Source organism: Erpetoichthys calabaricus, chromosome 18 (assembly GCF_900747795.2).
Source record: "Erpetoichthys calabaricus chromosome 18, fErpCal1.3, whole genome shotgun sequence".
In the NCBI taxonomy this organism is placed as follows: domain Eukaryota; kingdom Metazoa; phylum Chordata; class Cladistia; order Polypteriformes; family Polypteridae; genus Erpetoichthys; species Erpetoichthys calabaricus.
The window spans coordinates 62489267-62497033 of NC_041411.2; the positions used below are offsets into that span (position 1 = coordinate 62489267).

At 41.3% G+C, this 7767-nt stretch overlaps 1 non-coding gene across 1 annotated transcript; it reads left to right on the top strand.

Annotated features, from left to right (window-relative positions):
* Window positions 1-5586: 5586 nt before the first annotated feature.
* Window positions 5587-5658, top strand: trnap-cgg (transfer RNA proline (anticodon CGG)). Its single transcript has one exon. It is a non-coding gene; the product is annotated as a tRNA-Pro (tRNA).
* The last annotated feature ends 2109 nt before the right edge of the window (window positions 5659-7767 follow it).

The window sequence follows — 7767 nt, forward strand, 5'->3', positions numbered from 1 at the left end:
GATTGTTTGTTTTTCTCTGTCTCTCTCACTCTCTCTGACATTCTCTGCTCCTGACGGAGGGGGTGTGAGCAGAGGGGCTGTTCGCACACTGGCCTAGAGGATACGGACGCTCCTCTGAAAAATGCTGAAAGACTACCTTCACATTGCTCCCTTCCTTGCAGCTGCTTTGTCCAGCGGTGCTTCGCATACTTAAAAGCCAAACAGCCCTATTGATTTTTGATTGTTTGCTTTTTTTTCTCTCTCTCTCTCTGACATTCTCTGATCCTGACGCGCACTCCTTTGAAGAGGAAGATATGTTTGCATTCTTTTAATCGTGAGACGGAACTGTCATCTCTGTCTTGTCATGGAGCACAGTTTAAACTTTTGAAAAAGAGACAAATGTTTGTTTGCAGTGTTTGAATAAAGTTCCTGTCTCTCTACAACCTCCTGTGTTTCTGCGCAAATCTGTGACCCAAGCATGACAGTATAAAAATAACCATATAAACATATGGTTTCTACTTCACGGATTTTCACCTTTCGCGGGGGGGTTCTGGAACGCAACCCCCGTGATCGAGGAGGGATTACTGTATGTGTGTGTATATATATATATATATATATGTATGTATATGTATGTATATATATGTATGTATGTATGTATATGTATGTGTATGTGTATGTGTGTATATATATATATATATGTATGTGTATATATATGTATGTATATGTACGTATGTGTATGTATGTATGTGTGTATATAATGAGGGGCCGTTCAGGAAAAAAAGATTGGTTCATAAATATATACATTGGTTCGGATACATTGGTTTGAATATATACATTGGTTTTAATACATCAGTTCAAATATATATATTGGTTCAGATATATACATTGGTTGGGATACATTGGTTGAGATATAAACATTGGTTTAGAAACATTGGTTGAGATATATATAAATTGGTTTGCATAGATCCATTCTGATATATATACATTGGTTGAGATACATCCATTCAGATATATACATCGGTTTGAATACATCCGTTCAAATATATACATTGGTTGAGATATATATATTGGTTGATAAACATTGGTTTAGATATATATATATTGGTTTAAATAGATTGGTTTAGATATATACATCGGTTCAGATACATCCGTTCAGATATATATATTGGTTCAGATAGATCCGTTCAGATATATACATCGGTTGGGATTTACGGGCAGGCACAATGCGGCCACCCAAGTTTAGCATCTTCCTTTCGCTTCATCTTGGCTTCAACACTGTTGTCATTATTGTGCATATTTTATACAAGTAGCATATGCTTGTCTGTTGCGTTTTGTTTAGTACGCCTTCTTGTTTGGGGGTCCTCGATTTCAAAGCACTTTTTTTCCTTTTATTATTTAAAACACTCGCACAGATACCCACCTCCTCGCCCGCTCCGTCGCACCCCAGCTCAATGCACCCACCTCACTCGCTCCCTCTTGTCCCTCCCATGACAGATTCTTCTCAAAAGCCGAGTTACCGGAAAGCATTGTTCGCATCCGCAGTATGTCCCATTTTTTCACCTCATGAGACGCTGGTTTATCATTGACCGAAAGCCTCGCGGTGATATCTGTTATTCCATATTGCAAGCATTTCATTAAAGGGCGATCTGCTTCAGCAAGGAACTTACTTCCACTTGCTGAAAGGATGTTATGGAGGAAAACACTGCGCTGTTTCTTCTGAATGTTTATCAGTGATCAGGGATCAGAATATTCAGAATATCTCTGCTTCACAAATAACGGGTGTTTAACTGTTTTTATAGTAAAACTGACAAAACCACATACATAAACACGCACACCCACACATGCATGTACACACATGCACACACACACTCAAACTCATAAATCGTGGGTCGCACACACTACTGATTAAGTGTATCTGTCAGGGGTGATCATTTTTTTCACCCCATAAAACGTTAGCTCATGAAAGATAGAAAGCAACGCGGTGATTTCTATTATTCCTTATTGGCAGCATTTCATTTAAAGATGATTCACGTCAAGAAGGCGAAAAAGTCTCTTATTTTGAAAGGACGATCTTTTTTTTAGGCGTAAGCACTATAAATCCGTTCAGATAGGCCAGTTTTACATATTCTCTTCTTGTATCAGCGCGTGTACTATCAGAGCGCTTACTATAAAAACAGTTAAACACCCGTTACTTGTGAAGCAGGGATATTCTGATCATTCTGATCCCTGATCACTGATAAACCTTCAGAAAAAACAGCACTATTCCAGTGTTTTCCTCCTGTGGAGACTGGCTCGGACACAGACAGGCAGACACGTTCATGTCACCCAACACATGTTTATTTATACTACTATTTACAAAGTCCAAGTGCCATAAATCCCAATTTTCCCCAAAGTCCAGGCCAACCACTCTGCCTCTTCGGACCACCTCCTTCTCTCTTTCTTGCACCTTGTCCTACTTCCACCCGACTCCAGCCATTGAATGGAGGGAGGCGGCCCCTTTTGTCTGTACCCGGATGTGTTCCAGGTGTGCACCGGCAAGCCCGCAGAACATGCCCCAGTGTGGCGGAAATGCCGGCTGTCCTTCCGGAAGCACTCCGCGTGTTCCCTCTCTTCTTCCCCCCAGCACTTCCTGGTCTGGCGGAAGTACTGGGGTCCAGGGTCCTTCAGGCAGGGGGACGCCCCCTGGCGGTGACCACGGGCCCCTACAGGGTTGGGCTTCCAAGCCCTGTACCTGTGGCCCCCAATACAACCAGGGCGGATGCCCCCTCGTGGTCTGGAGGAGGAATGAGCCCTCCTCCTGTCTTCCTGGGTGTCCTGGCCGGGCATGAGCCCCATTCGGGTGCCACACTCCATAACATTCTTTCAGCAAATGGGAGTAAGTTCCTTGCTGAAGCAGATCGCCCTTTAATGAAATGCTTGCAATACGGAATAACAGATATCACCGCGATCAATGTTTTCCGGTAACTCTGTTTTTGAGAAGAATCTGTCATGGGAGGGACAAGAGGGAGCAAGTGAGGTGGGTGCATTGAGCCGGTGCGGGATGGAGCGGGGCGAGGAGGCGGGTATCTGTGCAGTGTTTTAAATAATGAAAGTAAAAAACGTGCTTTGAAGTCGAGGACCCCCAACCAAGACGGCTTACGAAACAAAACGCGACAGACAGGCATATGCTACTTGTAAAAAATACATGCAATAATGACAACAGTGTTGAAGCAATGATGAAGCAAAAGGGAGATGCTAAACTTGGGTGGCCGCATTGTGCCTGCCCGTAAATCCCAACCAATAGATCCGTTCAGATATATACAGTACATCTCAACCAATGTATATATATCAGAATGGATCTATGCAAACCAATTTATATATATCTCAACCAATGTATCTAAACCAATGTATATATCTGAACAGATGTATTCAAACCGATATATATATCTCAACCAATGTATCCCAACCGATGTATATATCTGAACCGATATATATATATATATATATATATATATATATATATATATATTTGAACGGATGTATTAAAACCAATGTATATATTCAAACCAATGTATCCAAACCGATATATATATCTGAACCAATGTATATATTTATGAACCAATCTTTTTTTCCTAAACAGCCCCTCATAATATATATATATATATATATATATATATATATATATATATATATATATATATATATATATTGTGACAAATAGAGGCACTGTCGACCCCTTGAACCCTCAGACCAGACATCAGACACCAGATAAAAGTCCAATGATAATATTTATTATAATAATAAAGTGCACAAAGCACCCTACTCTCCACAACACTCATATTAATCAATACAATAATCAATCCTCCACTCCCAGACGCGTTGCCACCCATCCACCCAGCTCAGCTCATCGTCTGGGATTTCCCATAGTCTTTTTATATTCCCTGACCAGGAAGTGTTTCCAATCCCTCAGTCCATGTGATCTCCTATCACTTCCGGGTCAGATAAAAATCCTCTTCTTCATCCCGGAAGCACGTCATTTCCCTTGTTGCTTTGCCTATGACGTACTTCCAGGTATAGGGCATGTAGAATTCCCTGATCCTCCTTACAGCGTCTCCTGGAGGTCCCCATGGTATCCAGCAGGGCTGGTTGTAAAAACTACAAAGTCCATGAGGCGCTGCTGGAATTCGGGGAACCTCTATGCCAAAGGGAGAGCTCCATCTGGTGGCCTGGGGTATTGGCCGGGATGACAGGCCGGCCATCCCTCACAAAATATATATATATATATATATATATATATATATATATATATATATATATATATATATTTATATATATATATATATATTTATATATATATATATACTGTATATATATATATATATATATATATATATATAATTTATAGTCATATGAAAAAGTTTGGGAACCCCTCTTAATTCTTTGGATTTTTGTTTATCATCGGCTGAGCTTTCAAAGTAGCAACTTCCTTTTAATATATGACATGCCTTATGGAAACAGTAGTATTTCAGCAGTGACATTAAGTTTATTGGATTCCTCAACCTATCACTAAGAAAGTATGACTTAACTGTGGTGTGGATCATGGCAGCATCATTACATTTTTAGGTTTCAGAGCAGGAGGGTTTGAAAGAGTTGCAAAGATTAAAAAGTGGACAATGCAAATATGCCTAAAATTGGGAAAACTACATCTATGTACATTTTTCCCCAAAACATTACCTCCTGATGAACAAAATTATGATGTGAGTGGAGAGAATTACTAGCACTAAAATTAGTGTTAGAAGAATAGTCATTAGCTAGAGGAAGCTCGTTTTCCATTTATCATTTATACAAATCACAAAACCTTAAATATATTAAAACAGCTGGATGAGAACATAAAAATCTGACAAAGGTTGTCAGTGTTTGTTTCTTCTGAATTCCCACAACCCTTCAAGTAAAGAAGTGTTTCCTGACATAATTCTTACATTTGTTAGCTATTTGTTCATTACCAAAATAAAGGACTTTTTGGTTTTCAGTATTTCTTGTGGGAAACGTTTTTGGTGGATATGTGGGACTGTGGCATATGTAGTTTGTTGTTTGGATAAATCCTCTCAATGACATCCTATGGGGCTTCTCTAACCAATCCCTTCCCCAGGAAATCAATAGGAAGCCATCTTCATGTATTTTATCACAGATTCCCTACCTTTGCAGCAGTGTATTGTAATCTTGTGGTCGATGACCAGTTTTTAAAAAGTGCCCATTTCATACCCTTAATATATTGTCTTCCTCTAAAGTTCAGACAGTAATCATTAAATGCATGATTTTCCTAAACCTAGAATTTCAGTTCACATTTCATTTCAAGATATTGGTGATTCGTTTGCTGTAAAATAAGCTGTGAAGTGAGGATATTTTTGTGAGTATAATGAAGGGCGCCAGTAAGGACCAGGAAAAAAATACCACTATTGCATTGTGGATACTTTTGTCATGATTCAGGTTTAAGAGTTATGTTGCATCATTTCCATTGTCATATTGTTTTTCCTAAAGCTTTTGTGTCACTGTCGACAAGATGTGATGACAGTTGCTTTGGAGGAGGTTGGGCAATTAACACCTTTGGAGCAATATTATAAAGATAGTGGCTCATTGGTCTAGGGGTATAATTCTCGCTTCGGGTGCGAGAGGTCCTGGGTTCAAATCCCGGATGAGCCAGAACATTTTTAACCCAGCCACAGGGGATGCACAAACCAGTGTGTTTCTTCATGCCAGTCCCAAGCCCAGATAAATGGGGAGGGTTACGTCAGGAAGGGCATCCAATGTAAAATTTTGCCAAATCAATATGCGGACAACAATACAAATTTCCATACCGGATCGGTCGAGCCCCGGGTTAACAACGACCGCCACCAGAACTGTTAGCCAACAGGGTGCTGGTGGAAATTGGGCTACTGTTGGCCGAAGAAGGAGAAGAAGAGGGGGAAGATGTGTCTGGAGGCAGGAGGAGAGGAGGAAAGTAAAGAGAGTGGAACTGAGGGTAGGAACTTTGAATGTTGGCAGTATGACTGGTAAGGGGAAAGAGTTAGCAGATATGATGGAGAGAAGGAAGGTTGATATATTGTGTGTGCAAGAGACTAACTGGAAGGCAAGTAAGGCCAGGTGGATCGGAGGTGGATTCAAATTGTTCTATCATGGTGTGGATGGGAGGAAAAATGGGGTAGGGGTTATTCTGAAGGAACAGTATGTCAAGAGTGTTTTGGAGGTGAAAAGAGTGTCAGACAGAGTGAGGATTATGAAGCTGGAAATTGAAGGTGTGATGATGAATGTTGTTAGTGCATATGCACCGCAAGTTTGGTGTGCATTGGATGAGAAAGAAGATTTTTGGAGTGAGTTGGATGAAGTGATGAACAGTGAACCCAAGGGACAGAAAGTGGCGATTGGAGCGGATTTCAATGGGCATGTTGGTGAAGGGAACAGTGGAGACGAGGACGTGATGGGTAGGTATGGTGTCAAGGAGAAGAATGAAGAAGGTCAGAGGATAGTTGGCTTTCCCAAAAGAATGGACATGGCTGTGGTGAATATGCATTTTAAGAAGAGGGAGGAACATAGGGTTATGTACAAAAGTGGAGGAAGATGTACACAGGTAGATTACATCCTATGCAGGAGAGTTGATCTGAAGGAGATTGAAGACTGCAAAGTGGTGGCAGGGAAAAGTGTAGTTAAGCAGCATAGGATGGTCATCTGTAGGATGACGTTGGAGATCAAGAAGAAGAAGAGAGTGAGGGCAGAGCCAAGGATCAAATGGTGGAAGTTGAAAAAGGAACACTGCAAAGTTGAGTTTAGGGAGGAGGTGAGACAGGCACTGGGTGGCAGTGAAGAGTTACCGGACAGCTGGGAAACTACAGCAGATGTAGTAAGGGTGATAGCAAGAAGGGTGCTTGGCGTGACATCTGGAAAGAGGAAGGAGGAAAAGGAAACCTGGTGGTGGAATGAGGAAATACAGGAGAGTATACAGAGGAAGAGGATGGCAAAGAAGAAGTGGGATATTCAGAGAGATGCAGAAAGTAGACAAGAGTACAAGGAGATAAGGCGCAAGGTGAAGAGAGAGGTGGTGAAGGCTAAAGAAAAGGCGTATGATGAGTTGTATGAAAGGTTGGACACTAAGGAGGGAGAAAAGGACCTGTACCGATTGGTTAGACAGAGGGACGGAGCTGGGAAAGATATGCAGCAGGTTAGGGTGACAAAGGTTAAAGATGGAAACGTAGTCACAAGCGAGGAGAGTGTGTTGAGCAGATGGAAAAAGTACTTTGAGAGGCTGATGAATGAAAAGAACGAGAGAGAGAGGAGGTTGGATGATGTGGAGATAGTGAATCAGGAAGTGCAATGGATTAGCAAGGAAGAAGTAAGGACAGCTATGAAGAGGATGAAAAATGGAAAGGCTGTTGGTCCAGATGACACACCTATGGAATATTGGAGGTGTTTAGGAGAGATGGCAGTGGAGTTTTTAACCAGATTGTTTAATGGAATCTTGGAAAGTGAGAGGATGCATGAGGAGAGGAGAAGAAGTGTACTGGTGCCGATATTTAAGAATAAGGGGTGTGTGCAGGACTGTAATAACTACAGGGGGAAAAAATTGATGAGCCACAGCATGAAGTTATGGGAAAGAGTAGTGGAAGCTAGGTTAAGACGTGAGGTGATGATTAGTGAGCAGCAGTATGGTTTCATGCCAAGAAAGAGCACCACAGATGCTCTGAGGATGTTGATAGAGAAGTTTAGAGAAGGTCAGAAGGAGTTGCATTGCGTGTTTGTGGACCGGAAGAAAGCATA